The sequence below is a fragment of the Telopea speciosissima genome, chromosome 2 (genome assembly GCF_018873765.1).
Source record: "Telopea speciosissima isolate NSW1024214 ecotype Mountain lineage chromosome 2, Tspe_v1, whole genome shotgun sequence".
Taxonomy (NCBI): Eukaryota; Viridiplantae; Streptophyta; class Magnoliopsida; order Proteales; family Proteaceae; genus Telopea; species Telopea speciosissima.
Window position 1 is genome coordinate 32773497 of NC_057917.1, and position 15705 is coordinate 32789201.

At 44.4% G+C, this 15705-nt stretch overlaps 1 non-coding gene across 1 annotated transcript; it reads right to left on the reverse strand.

Moving 5' to 3' along the window:
- Nucleotides 1-11829: 11829 nt before the first annotated feature.
- LOC122653361 lies at nucleotides 11830-11985 on the reverse strand. The gene has a single exon (XR_006331792.1). It is a non-coding gene; the product is annotated as a 5.8S ribosomal RNA (ribosomal RNA).
- Nucleotides 11986-15705: the final 3720 nt, after the last annotated feature.

Sequence of the window (15705 nt, forward strand, 5' to 3'; positions counted from 1 at the left end):
TCTTTCTCCCCTCACGGTTTTAGTAATGCTAAGGGCTCTAAATGAGCCCAAGGCATTCCTATTTATAGGCCCAGCCCACACTGAGGTCTATTTAGCTATTAAGGGCTATTTTGAAAATGAGTTTTTAAATTGATTCTGAGTGATTTTGGGCACACTGGTGGGATCCACAGTGAACCAAGGGTATGAGGTGGTCCCTCAGACTCCCCTCTATCTATGGAGGGTGCCCATGTCCATGTTGGGTGGTCTCCACAATTAAAATCCATTAAAATATGCTATTTTACTCCCAGGCGATGTCTCGGGCCTTGTGCATCGCCCGGAGATTGCAAGCAAGGCTGAATCTCATTAGGGCTTGCACAGGGGTTTGACCCTTGGTCGGGCATTGTCCCCACATGCTATTTGGAAGTTTTTACACACTTTTCCAGGGGTGCATCCCACGATTATGAAGAGGAGAGAGATTACCGGAGTCTAGGCCATACATCATCTTTGTGAGTCAGTACGATCGCAAGGGTCGTGATCCACCTCGATAGGCATGTAGGATGATCCACACAGGGTTTCTTCATCAATCAAAATCACTGAAGTGATACTCCACAGTGTTCTTGGTTTCGATCAAGGGTTCCTGTCCTTCAATCAAAATTCCAGCCGATCAAGAGCAAGGTTTGACATTTCTCCCCACCTTACAAAAATTTCATCCTCAAAATTTGCTTACCGTACATTTCAAAGAGTTGAGGATACTTTTCTTTCATTTCTTCTTTACGTTCCCATGAAGCTTCTTCCACCGAGTTGTTTCCCCATCGAACCTTCACAAAGGGGACAGTGCGATTACGGAGATTATGCTCCTTTCTGTCCAATATCTCCGTAGGTTGCTCTTTGTAGGTCATATCTACATTCAACTGTTCAGGTTCAGTTGATAGTACATGTGTCGGGTTATTAATGTACTTCCTCAGCATTGACACATGGAAAACATCGTGGACACCTGACAAAGATGGTGGTAGTGCCAGTCGATATGCTACGGGTCCCACTTTGTTGAGTATTTCATAAGGACCTATAAATCTTGGGCTCAACTTGCTTTTCTTGTTAAAACGTAGCAATCCTTTAGTTGGAGATACTCGAAGGAACACCTTTTCTCCAACTTCAAACTCAATATCCTTCCTTCGATTATCCGCATAACTTTTTTGTCTTAACTGGACTGGTTTGATCTTCTCTTATGACATCCACTTTGTCACATGTTGCCTGTATAATCTCAGGTCCAAGATATTTTCGTTCGCCAACTTCATCCCAATATAACGAAGTTCTACATTTTCGTCCATACAATGCTTCGAACGGTGCCATGCCTATAGTGGAGTGATAACTATTATTGTAGGAAAATTCCACCAGAGGTATGTGAGCATCCCAACTATCATTCATTTCCAAAACACAGGCTCAGAGCATATCTTCTAGTGTCTGGATGGTTCTTTCCGACTGTCCGTCCATTTGCGGATGGAAAGCTATACTAAGATTCAGTTGAGTTTCCAATGCCTTTTGTAAACTTCTCCAAAACCTTGAGGTAAATCAAAGATCTCTATCAAACACAATACTGACAGGCACGCTGTGTAAGCGGACTATATTTTCTATATATAATTGGGCAAGTTTCTCCATAGAGTAATTTATCTTAATTGGTATGAAATGAGCTGCCTTTGCCAGTCCATCTACAATCACCCAAATCATATTCATGCCCTTCCTGGTGTTGGGCAGATTTATCACGAAATCCATAGTGATTCTTTCCCACTTCCATTCAGGTATGGGAAGTGGCTGCAACAATCTATATAGTCGGTGTCTCTCTGCTTTTATCTGTTGACAGGTGAGGCACTTGGACACGTATACTGCTATGGTCTCTTTCATTCCCATCCACCAGTAATATTTCTTCAGGTCCTTGTACATCTTTGTACTTCCGGGATGGATTGTATAGGGTGAGTTGTACGCCTCTTTAAGGATTCGGTCTTGGACATCAAAATCATCAGGCACGCACAATCTGTCTTGTAACTTCAATGCACCATCATGGGGCAAAGAAAAATCTGGGTCCTTATGGACACCTTGTACTTCCCAAATGATCTTGGCCAGCTCGGGGTCCAATGGTAGCTTCGCAATTATCTCTTCTCATATCGACAACTATAGATCCATGGCTGCTAATTGCATAGCTGTTCCTTCGATCACGAGTTCCAGATCAAGCTTCTGAGCTTCTTCATACAACTGTTCGCTTACAACCAAGGAAGCAAGAGATGTAGTCTGAGATTTTTTGCTTAACGCATCAGCTACAACGTTGACCTTACCATGGTGGTACTGGATTTCACTGTCATAATCTTTTACCAGTTCTAACCACCGTCTCTGTCTCATGTTCAGCTCCTTCTGGGTGAAGAAATATTTTAGAATTTTATGATAGCTGAGAATTTCACTCTTTTCACCATATCGGTAATGCCGCCATATCTTCAATGCAAAAACCACCACTGCCAACTCTAGGTCATGAGTGGGGTAGTTCTTCTCATGCTCTTTTAATTGTCTAGAGGAGTAGGTGACTGCTTTACCTTTCTGCATCAAGACGCCACCTAATCTGGTTCTGGATGCGTCGATGTATACCACCATTCCTCCAGTGCCATCTGGAATGGTCAAGACTGGAGCTGTCACCAATTGGTTTCTCAATTCCAGAAAACTCTTCTTGCACGCTTCATTCCATTCAAATTTGGCTCCCTTCTTTGTAAGTTTTGTCACAGGTGCCGAGATCTGCGAGAAATTTTCAATAAACCGTCTGTATTAACCAGCCAAACCTAAGACACTTTGAATCTCAGTGGCACTCTTCGGAGTTTCCCACTCAAGAACTACTTTCACCTTCCCTGGATCCACTTTAATGCCGTCTTCAGTAACGATGTATCCCAGGAATCCAATTTGGAGAATCCAGAATTCACATTTACTGAACTTGACGTAAAGTTGGTGCTCTCGCAATCGCTGCAACATAAGGTGTCGAGCTTGCTCTTCCTCATTCTTGGAGTACACTAGGATGTCGTCAATAAATACTATGACAAACTTATCTAGCACATCATGAAACACTCTATTCATCATGTCCATGAATGTCATCGGGGCGTTAGTTAATCCAAATGAAAAAACCAAGAATTCGTAATGTCCGTATCGAGTTCGGAATGCCGTTTTGTGAATATCACTGCTCTTAATCTTTAATTGATGGTATCCCGGCCTAAGATCGATTTTGGAGAAAACTCTTGTCCTTGTAACTGATCAAATAGGTCGTCAATATGCGGCAACGGATATTGATTCTTGATAGTCAGCTTATTCAACTCGCGGTAGTCGATACACAACCGCATACTACCATCCTTCTTCTTAACAAATAGCACGGGTGCTCCCTAGGGTGATACACTGGGTCGTATGAATCCCTTCTTCAGCAGGTCTTGAAGTCAAACCTGCAACTCCTTTAGTTCGATTGGCGCCATCCGATATGGTGCCTTGGATACCGGTGCTGCGCCAGGAATCAGATCAATCGCGAACTCTGTATCGCGGTCAGGCGGTAGATGCGTCAGATCTTCCATAAAAACATCAGGAAATTCTCTGACGACTTCAAGTTCTTCCAAGGGCTTTATCTTTGCCTCCGTGTCTATCACTGTGGCCAAAAAGCCTTGACGTCCTTCATCTAACAATCTTCGCGCCTGGAGGGCTGATAAGGTTATCCTCCTGGGTTTCCTTCTTTGCTCACTTTGATAGGTGAGGATTGATCCATCATCCATTTTAAACACTATTTTCTTCTCTGCACACAAGACATTTGCACCATAGGCGGATAACCAATCCATGCCTAGTATCACGTCAAAATCCTTTATATCCATCTTTATCAATCGTGCGGTTAGATTCTTTCCACAAATTTCAATCTGGCAGGGGTCATATACTTCCTTCAAACTCACGACATTGCCCGTCGGTGTGCTGACTACTAGTTCGTGCCCGATGTCCCTCGGTTGATCCTTCATCTCACTCGCAAAAGTGGTAGAGACGAAAGAGTGGGTTACGCCCGAGTCGAATAATACTCGTGCAGGTATGGTCGAGACATTCAAGGTACCTAGGGTTCATAGGTAGTTTAGGTTACATGGAGTAAGCCAATTATTCCCTATAATTTAGTAATGTTCAACAAACTTACCTATCAATACATCAGGGTTCGCCTCAGCTTCTTCATTCGTCATCGCAAACACCTTTCCTAGCGTCCGATTGTCCTATGGCTGAAAAGGTCTAGCGTAGGGCTGATTCAGCGAATTGTTGCTATACCCATGCGATCTGTAATCTCTAGCCATGTGCCCTTCCTTATTGCACACATAGCACTTATAGGGTGGAGCAGCAGGTGTTGAGGATTGGCTCACTTGACTTGTGGCTGGTCGGGCTGGCGAAGCTGCTGTTGTCACTTGACTCTGTGCTAGTTGAGCAGGTTGATTGAATGCAGGGCGGAAAGGGTTTTGACCCACGTTTGGCCTATGATAAGGAGTCGAGATAGAATTTGAAGCGGTTCTACGGGAAGCTTTATTTGGCCAGGCATAGGTTTGGAAATTGTTTGGCCTCTTGCCTACAGACGACGTCACAATTTTCTCTTTAAATCTATCTTCCATGGTCTTCAACTTGTCGACCATCTGAGCATAATCCCGGATGTCCATGATTGATAATACTAACCCGATCTCAGTCTTGAGTCCCTTCTCAAATTTCTTTACCTTACTAACTTCCCCTTTCAGGTGCTCTGGAGCAAAATGAAACAAGTCTTCAAATCGCTGTTGGTAATCCGGTACTGACTTGGTTCCTTGCACCAGTGTGATGAATTCAGCTTCTTTCCTATCCCTAAAACTCTCTAGGAAGTAGTTCTTGAAGAAAACTTCTTTCAATTTCTCCCAGCTCCCACATGGGGTTCGGGTGAGTAGCTTCCAAATTAGGTTTAGTAGCTTTCCATCAAGCTTCGGCTTCATTTTACAACTGATAACCCGCACATATCAGCTTTTGTGCATCCGTGCACTCAAGTACTTCAAATACCTTCTCTAGGGCACTAATCCACCGTTCCGGTTGCATTGCCTCAGAAGTTATTTTGGAAAATGCAGGCAGTTGAAGTTTCTTGAATCTCTCCATAACCTTGGCAGTAGAGTTCTCCACTAAGTGTTGAGGCACAGGTGGTGGAAATAGTATGGGTCGGTTGGGTGGTGGTGGTGGTGGTGCGCGTTCATGCATCATGGTTGCAAACTATGTAGACATCTGACCGAGCAATTCTTGTTGTTGTTGCATGGTCCGCATCATTGTGGTTATGAATGCAGTTACGTCGCCGACTGCCATATTTGGCTAAGGTGCTACAGCAGTGGCTCGTCCAACCGCTGGTGCCTCTGACGAAGCAGCCAATGCCTCAAAATTTTGAGCCTCAGTCCCATTAGGCAGTTCAACCTCTGATACAACTCGAGGTTGCTTCCCTTTGCGACCACCCCGGAAACTTCTTCTGGTGTTGACCATTGTGGCTTCTCTGAAAAGAGGATCAGTTTTAATATTCTAATTTCGCTCATCAAGGTCAACAATTATTGCCTAGCTAGTACAAGTACCAACCTAGTCCATAATCCCAATGAATTTTATGAGTCGTGCCAGTAAGGTGGATTGTTAGATATGTTATCTTTGTTCATTATGAGGTGTTTTCTTTCATTTATCTTTGGTTTCTCTTCTTAAATGTTTTATGTAATGGTATGCTATTCATGACACTATATGAGAGATTTAAAATTTTTAAATAGAAGGCTTTTAATTATTTACCTGGTCTAACAGGCAAGCAATTCCAGCTTCCTGTCACAAACTCCATCGCAAGTAAGTATTCTATGTCGGCTCTTACTTCTTTAGCTAAGGACATATAAAAGTCTCTCCTGGTCCACTAATGACAGCAAGGGCTAAATAAAAGTCGAACCGGTTCTCTGCTCGGGCTAGCACTAGTCGTATCCGTCTCAGTCTCTCTCGTAGCTGTCTAATATAAATCATGATGCTGGAGTCTCCAGCCTTGGCTGAGGTAATAGGTCCTATCATAGAAAATGGTTCTAAGCATCAGGTTATACTTAATTAAAAGAATTAATTACATGTCTACTGGAACTTAAATGATAAAATAAAAATATCAATAAAATATACTTGGGTTGGCTCGAGGTACCCTAGCGTCTAAGTGTTTTGATTGACTAGACAGCCTATAAGATCCTATTCTTGGCTGACTTGGATTTTGGATGGGGTAATATCTACGCTCCCTACACATAGTAAATACGTATTACAACATACCTACGTATCTATGTCCAGTTTTGCATGGCAACACTCCAGTCAGTTCGTACATCACAATATCAAGCACATACTAATTAGGTACTACACACACCAATCCCCATAAATATGTATATATACTTACATAATTTAGGTACTTATATTAAACACGTAACAAAGAATTTTCAATTTCTTATATGTCCTACCAAGACCCCCAAGTAAAAGTTGTATTCCCTTATTTTTATGGACTTTCTATTTTTTTTATTTAATTTAATTTAATTTAATTAATTAATTAATTATTATTATTATTATTATTATTTTTTGAACATTAGTAAATAAAAATCTTATTTTTACATTCAACAAGGTTAATATAGACAAAACCCAAGTTCCCATGTGTTAAAACACAAAAACCAGCAAAATTCATTCACTGGGCGATGTCTCTGTGCGTTGCCTACATCGCCCAGTGCCATCGCCCAGAGAATCGGGGCATAGGTATATGAGTCCGAGAGGGGCCCATTTCACTCCTATCTTCTTCTAAACTCTTCTAAACACCTAGGAAAAGTCTTTGGAGGGTAGTGTGAACATTCCCACACCAAATCCTTGCCTTTCCTCGAGTTCCTTGCGAATCTACACGTGCCTAGGTAAGGACTTTTTTGGTTACATTCTCCTATTAGGTTTTCTTTTGTTCCATCTTGTTTTGTCTAGGGTTTTTGCTAAAAAAATTTGCCCTAACTACCTATTTTCTCTCTTCTTGCAGCAAGATGTCCACTTGCCATCATACGGCTAGGAAATCGGTAGCCCAAAAGAAGCTACGAGTGGAGAGTGATTATTCTTCATCATCATCCACAGTACCTCCCTCTTCACCTAGGGATGATTCTTCTTCAGAGGAACCTGAGTTTGATCGATTCCACTTTTCTAGGTACGAGCATGCTAAGGTTTGGAAAGATTTTAGTTCACTAAAAATTGTAAACGGCCGGGTGGTCCAGGTGGGGGACTTTCACCAATATAGTCTCCTTGCTAGGTTTAATGCCCTAGGTTGGGCTTCTATGTTGACACCTGCCGTGCCTTGTTATCCCAACTTGGTTTGGTACTTTTACTGCAACTTGGTGCCATTTGGGGCACAAGAGTTTGGATTGCTGAGTAGGGTGAAGGGAGTGGATATCCGTTTGACCACTGCTTCGTTGGTAGAGATTTTGAGTTTACCCAATACTGGGGAGAGGGTTTACTACAAGCCCAGGATGGACATCTCGGAGATGTTCTCTTTGGAGACTAGGAGAGGGGTTTTCAGAGCACTGACAGGGTCACAGGACACACCTAAGTCTGAGGCTTCCTATAAGCCTAGTGTTCGAGTGATTAGTAGGTGTGTTACCTACAACATCTACCCAAAGGCTGGCAATAGGGGTAGTATCTCTATGATGAGGGCCTATATCATATACTGTCTACTGTGTGCTGGCAGAGGGGGTCCGACCATAAACCTCCCATAACTTTTACTTCAGGTTATGTTGTATCACGCTCAGAACCCAGCTGATGGGAACCTTCCATATGGGAAGTTCCTCACCCTAGTCTTTCAGTATTTTGGGGTTCCTTTGGCGGGTGAATACATGGAGAAGGACAGATCCAGGCCTATTGATAAGACTTCGATACTGAAGATGAAGGTGTCAGGGAGTGATCCTCAGGAGGATGAGGAGATGGTGATGCCAGGTGATGAGCAGCAGGGAGAGGAGAGGGGTGAGATGCATGGTGGAGATGAGCAGCATGAGGAGCTAGGAGACATTGAGGGAGACATCCAGGGTGTGCATGGAGAGGAGCAGGGTGTGGGTCAGGGCGACTTTGAGGGTGTTGGCACTCAGTTCACTAACTTACCTGCTTATGAGGTGACATGTGCCACCTATTCTCAAATTCCAGGGCCTTCTGAGTGGCGCAGATGATGTCACATTTCCAAAGCTCGGTACTCAACTTCCAGATATGGCGACCAGGATGGACCAGGGCTTCACTTCTTTAGAGAACAGGGTGGGATCTGTTGAGCAGTGCTTAGATTTCTGGGACAGATTTTATCGTGTGGACTCGCGCCAGTCACAACCTCCTTCGAGCGACCTTCCTCCTACAGAGTAGTTCTCCTGACCGATACTGGGGTCTTTGCTTACGTGGTTCAGATATATTTTTTTTTAGCTTATGTACTTATTTCTGCTTTTTCTTTTGTGTTAGGTTTATATGTAGTTTTTTTTTTTTAGTTTATGTAATTATCTGAGAAGTAGTACTTTCAATCAAAACTTTTGTAATGGTTTAGCCACAGTTTCCTTTTATTTAATGGACATTATGCATTTTCTATTTAATTACATCTACCTCCCCTATAACTTTTAGTTATGACTTGTTTTAGTGATAGTAGCTTATTAACCCTAATCTGCACCCCATGAATGGAAGAAGAGCCTCTCGCTCTGATACCAAGCTCTGTCACACCCCAAACCACCCCCTGGGAGGATTAGGTAGGTGACCCGAATTGCGTAATGGCAATCCGCCAAATCCCACGGATCTAGAAGCAGTGCTTACATTCATGGTTCCACATTCATCACATTACTACAGGTAAGATCAAAGTGCTGCAGATAAACTACAATTATAATAAAAGAGAAAGCATAGTAATACGGGAATGATAGTGATATATACATATATAAAGTGTTTTGAAACATTCCCACCCAGATACAACCCACAACAAACAACTAAACTGCCAAAAGCTAAAAGAAAGAAAGATATACATACATCTATGTACAGGGTGAGATAACTCAACCCCAAAAAAAGAAAGAAAGAAAACCTACAACAGAACCACAACAAAACATGGATAAACTCCTAAATAGAACAAAAAGGAGTCCCCAAGACAAAAAGCATCAGGTGTTCTCCTCAACGGTCTTCATCAATGACCACCGAGAATGCACACATCATTGGCACGACCTCCATCGGGGTCCACACCAATATCATCATAATAACCAGGGCTCTCCTCTTTGTAATGAGCCTCCATGCCATAGCGGCATCGATCTGCAAAATCATCTAAGAAGACCATATATAACAGAGTGTGAGCCCCACGGAGCTCGTGAGCAAAATATATCATCATGCATGCACGTGCAACTACAATCCACATGATCCTACATGATATGCAAGTCCAGATTATTTATTAGCCACCTAGCATTACAACTAAGTCAGGTCTGTGCTACTACAATCCCCAAGACATGTATCCCTAGTGCGGGCTTGGTTACCCCTTCCTGCGATACACCCATTAAGTTGTCAGAGAGGACCAGTCAGCTCCTGCATTCTTTCACCAAGGTCAGCCCAACCAGCCCTCTATGATTAACCTGTAGGGTAATCCATCACATTTCTCATTACCATTCTTTTCTGGCATAAAGCTCGGAATATAGCTCATATTCACCATTCCGGTGCAAACACATTTCTTTTCTTTTCTCATGTACATATATGGTCACCCTCACAGGCATCCAACACCTTAACCCTTGTTGGCAAGGGTGCGTAGCACGGGTGATGAAACTCTAACCCCATGTCTATATGGCATCGTATGAGTTGGGTGGTGTCAACTGCATCCCATTCTACGGACTACCACAGGCCTCATTTCCAAGACGACTACGGCATCTAGTCTAACAATCACAATCATCAGATAAAATTCAAAGTGTTGATCAACAGACAATCAATGTGTAATATTTTGAATAATTGAACAGAATTTAGGTAACACAACAATTATGATTTAAATTCAATAGCCGGTATAGCATCATAGTTACATGTACATATATGATAATATTTCACTCACCTTAGTTTGGTTCTAGAAACTCGGTTGCAAACTCAGTCCCAATAGCAGTTTGGTTGTTGGCCTCAAGCGCGGGATCAAATCCTAGATATAAATCAGAAGTTGTCATGTTAGGTTTCCAATCTATCCCTGGTAGTCCTAGGGTTAACCTAAGCTTACTGGGTTGACCCGGTGTTCAGTTGGTTCTCACTTGGAATCACTAGGCCTTGCACTGGCCCTTAGGCCTATGTCCCGGTGCATCACCTAGAGATGTTGGCCTTGGGGTAAAATGGTCATTCTTCATAGTTGTACCTGACCCTAGGCCAGATTGCAAACACTGCAGCAAATCCCTCACTGGGCGATGGCTCTGGGCATTGGCTGCATCGCCCAGAGTCTGCAAATCGACAAAGGGCTAAGATTCCAAGGTTGGGCTTCATAGGCAGTGTTCTCAACATCACCCCATGCATGTTAGGAGGTTAAGTAGCCCTAGGGATGATCTCCATTTTGGTCCAGATGGATTCTCCACTGGGCCCACCATTTGGCTGCCAGAGGTTGCCCAGACAGCCCAGTGAATTGTGTCACAGGGTTTTCCCCAGACATGAATCTCAGTTTCAGCCACATGCAAGGCTGGAAACAGATGTAATATAGGGATTCATGGCCGAAATTACCCAGGGCTAGGTCTGTGTAGCCATGGTTTGCATCCAGGGTTCCAAACAACCAACCAATAGTGAATCTGGGCAGTGCAGCCATGCACAGCTAGATTTTGGCTTTAGGAACAGCAAAACAGCCTTGTGAAATTTAATAAAAATCACAGATCTCCCATGCTCTAAGCTTGCATGGCAGATCTGGAACCATCCCTTGCATTACCCAGTTATTCTGGGCTGCCAGAGAGCTGAAACACATCCAAAGCATAGGAATTCAAAGGGGCAGCAGGTGTAGGTATGCAGATATATACCTGAGTAGGGCTGGGAGCCACAAAAATCTGGACCCAGGTGTGTTTGAGCAGCTTCCCCTTCCTTCTTCTTCTTCTTTCTTCTTCTCCTTCCTCTTCTTTCTCTCCTTTCTCACTTCTTTCTCCCCTCACGGTTTTAGTAATGCTAAGGGCTCTAAATGAGCCCAAGGCATTCCTATTTATAGCCCCAGCCCACACTAAGGCCTGTTTGGCTATTAAGGCCTATTTTGAAAATGAGTTTTTAAACTGATTCTGAGTGATTTTGGGCACACTGGTGGGGTCCATAGTGAACCAAGGGTATGAGGTGGTCCCTCAGACTCCCCTCTATCTATGGAGGGTGCCCATGTCCATGTTGGGTGGTCCCCATAATTAAAATCCATTAAAATATGCTATTTTACTCATTGGGCGATGTCTCTGGGCCTTGTCTGCATCTTCCACTGCCATCGCCCAAAGATTGTAGCAAGGCTGAATCTCATTGGGGCTTGCACAGGGGTTTGACCCTTGGTCAGGGCATTTTCCCCACATGCCATTTGGAGGTTTTTACACATTTTTTTAGGGGTGGGTCCCATAGTTATGGGGAGGAGAGAGATTACCTAGAGTCCAAGCCATACATCATGTTATGAGCTATACAGTCGCAAGGGTCTGTGATCCACCTACTAACAGGCATGTAGGATGATCCACACAGGGTTTATTCATCAATCCAAATCACTGGAGTGATACTCCATAGTGTTCTTGGTTGCCTGATCAGGGGTTCCGGTCCGTCAATCAAAATTCTAGCCAGTTAGGAGCAGGGTTTGACACAACAGAGGGCAGGCGACGTGATGCGTGATGCCCTGGCAGGCGTGCCCTCAGCCTGATGGCCTAGGGCAGAACTTGCGTTCAAAGACTCGATGGTTCACGAGATTCAGCAATTCACACCAAGTTCTGCATTTTGCTACATTCTTCATTGATGCAAGAGCCGAGATATCCGTTGCCGAGAGTCGTTCGTGAGATTCGGATTCTAGACGACACACATCACACCACAAGTACGATGGCACGCCCATTCCGTTGTGAATTCCTTGGTGCCAACCACGTCGATTGTTGTGTTTAGGTCAATGCCACAGATAGCCGCAAACCGACCTTACAAGGGTCAAGGAGGAAGGGGCTCACACCCCCCCACACCCCTCCCCCTTGATCATATGGTGCAACATGTTCATGGGTCTATCTACTGAGCAGGTATTGACAATGATCTTTCGTAGGTTCACCTACGGAAACCTTGTTACGATTTCTCCTTCCTCTAAATGATAAGGTTCAATGGACTTCTCGCGATGTCACCGGCGATGAACCGCCCACGTCGCCGTAATCTGAACACTTCATCGGACCATTCAATCAGTAGGAGCGACGGGCGGTGTGCACAAAGGGCAGGGACATAGTCAATGCAAGTTGATGACTCGCGCTTACTAGCAATTCCTCATTGAAGACCAACAATTGCAATGATTTATACCCATCATGCTGAAATTTTCAAAGATTACCCGGGCCTGTCGGCCATGGCTATAGACTCTTTCAATACATCAGTGTAGCGCGCATGCGGCCCAGAACATCTAAGGGCATCATAGACCTATTATTGCCTCAAACTTTTGTGGCCTAAACGGTTATAGTCCCTCTAAGAAGCTGGCAGTGGAGGGTACCTTCACATATCTAGTTACCAGGCTGAGGTCTTGTTCGCTAACGGAATTAACTAGACAAATCGCTCCACCAACTAAGAACGGTCATGCACCACAACCCATAGAATCAAGAAAGAGCTCTCAGTCTGTCAATCCTTACTACGTCTGGACCTAGTAAATTTCCCCATGTTGAGTCAAATTAAGCCGCAGGCTCCACTCCTGGTGGTGCCCTTCCGTCAATTCCTTTAAGTTTCAGCCTTGCGACCATACTCTCCCCGGAACCCAAAAACTTTGATTTCTCATAAGGTGCCGATGGAGTCCTAAAAGCAACATCCGCCATCCCTGGTCGGCATCGTTTATGGTTGAGACTAGGATGGTATCTGATCGTCTTTGTGCCCCCAACTTTCGTTCTTGATTAATGAAAACATCCTTAGCAAATGCTTTCATAGTGTTTCGTCTTTCCTAAATCCAAGAATTTCACCTCTGACTATGAAATACGAATGCCCTCGATTGTCCCTGTTAATCATTAGTCTGATCTCGAAGGCTAAAGCAATAGGACCGAAATCCTATGATGTTATCCCATGCTAATGTATATAGAGCGTAGGCTTGCTTTGAGAACTCTAATTTCTTCAAAGTAACAGCGCCGGAGGCATGACCCTGCTAATTAAGGTCAGGAGCGCATCGCCAACAAAAGGGACAAGACGATCGGTACGCACCATGAGGCAGACCGATCGGCCCATCCCAAAGTCCAACTACAAGCTTTTTAACTGCAACAACTTAAATATACGCTATTGGAGCTGGAATTACCATGGCTGCTGGCATCAGACTTGCCCTCCAATGGATCCTCGTCAAGGGATTTAGATTGTACTCATTCCAATTACCAGACTCGAAGAGCCCGGTATTGTTATTTATTGTCACTACCTCCCCGTGTCAGGATTGGGTAATTTGCGTGCCTGTTGCCTTCCTTGGATGTGGTAGCTATTTCTCAGGCTCCCTCTCTAGAATCGAACCCTAATTCTCCATCACCTGTAACCACCATAGTAAGCCACTATCCTACCATCGAAAGTTGATAGGGCCGAAATTTGAATAAGGCGTCGCCGGCACAAAGGCCATGCGATCCATCGAGTTATCATGAATCATCCGAGGAATGGGCCAAGCCCGCATCGACCTTTTATCTAATAAATGCATCCCTTCCAAAAGTCGGGGTTTGGTGCATGTATTATCTCAAGAATTACTACGGTTATCCGAGTAGCAAATACCATCAAACAAACTATAGCTGATTTAATGAGCCATTCGTAGTTTCACAGTCTAAATTAGTTCATATTTACACATGCATGGCTTAATCTTTGAGACAAGCATAAGATTACTGGCAGGATCAACCAGGTAGTTTCCTTATTGATGCCAGTTCCGCATGAAGAACATCCCCCAATTGCATTGGATGATGTCAATCAAGATGGACATGACAGTCTATCTTTTCTTGTGTAACGAATCGCAACCAAATGGTACAAGAGAACTCACGTCCACTTCGCCATGAAATGTCCCACATCCTAGAGAACACAGTATGCACATTCACCATAACCTCAAAGGGCATGGTAGCACATGCTTTGCATGCAAAGCCACCTCACACCACCACAAGGGCAGGCAAGAGATATAATGAGAATCAAGGGGCCGATTTCTTTCCATCCGACAAGGTAAGCAACACAGGAACCTTGTCATGCTGACCGAAGGCACTAACAGCCCAAATCACAACCGACAAAGGTATCTATGCCTAGTGGTTCAATAGACAAGCAAAGAGCCCACTATCACAAGAAAACCCAAAGCCACTCACATGCATCACGTCCACAAACAAGAAATGGCACCACCCAACCAACTTTTAGAAGGAATGAGTAAGACCAATGCTTGAAGGCCCCGCTTAGCATGAAAGATTGAATTTGATTTCCCACTAGGTGCAACAATCTAATAAGAGGTAACACATCGTATGCATGGTGTTTTGAAAAACATGCAACATCATCTGTGGTGCAATTTGACAAAACCCCATCAAAAGTCGGCCCACGTGAGGCACCACTTGCGGCATGAGCTAGGGACACAAATAGGTCCACCGATGCCACCACCTAGGCCATTACCTCACCCTGGGCCGACAATCAACCAAGGCACCGCAAAACCCCATTGGATAGCAACACATCGTTATGCATGGTGTTTTGAAAAACATGCAACATCGTCCGTGGTGTGATTTGATAAAACCCCATCAAAAGTCGGCCCACGTGAGGCACCGCTTTCTGCACGAGCCAGGGACACAAGTAGGTCCACCTATGCCTCCACCTAGCCCATTACCTCACCCTAGGCCAACAATCAACCAAGGTACCATAAAACCCCACTAGATAGAAACGCATCGTTATGCATGGTGTTTTGAAAAACATGCTCATCATCTGTGGTGCGATTTGACAAAGCCCCGTCAAAAGTCGACCCACGTGAGGCACCGCATGCGGCACGAGCCAAGGACACAAATAGGTCCGCCGATGCCCCCACCTAGGCCATTACCTCACCCTGGGCAGACAATCAACCAAGGCACCGCAAAACCCCACTGGATAGCAACGCATCATTATGAATGGTGTTTTGAAAAACATGCAACATCGTCTGTGGTGCGATTCGAGAAAGCCCCATCAAAAATTGGCCCATGTGAGGCACCGCTTACAGCACGAGCCAGAGACACAAATAGGTCCACCGATGCCCCCACCTAGGCCATTACCTCACCCTGGGCCGACAATCAACCAAGGCAGCGCAAAACCCCACTGGATAGCAACACATCGTTATGCATGGTGTTTTGAAAAACATGCAACATCGTCCGTGGTGCGATTTGAAAAAACCCCGTCAAAAGTTGGCCCACATGAGGCACAGCTTGTGGCACGAGCCAGGGACACAAAAAGGTCCACCGATGCCCCCACCTAGGCCATTACCTCACCCTGGGCCGATAATCAACCAAGGTACCACAAACCTACACTGGATAGCAACGCATCATTATGCATGGTATTCTGAAAAACATGCTACATCCTCCGTGGTGC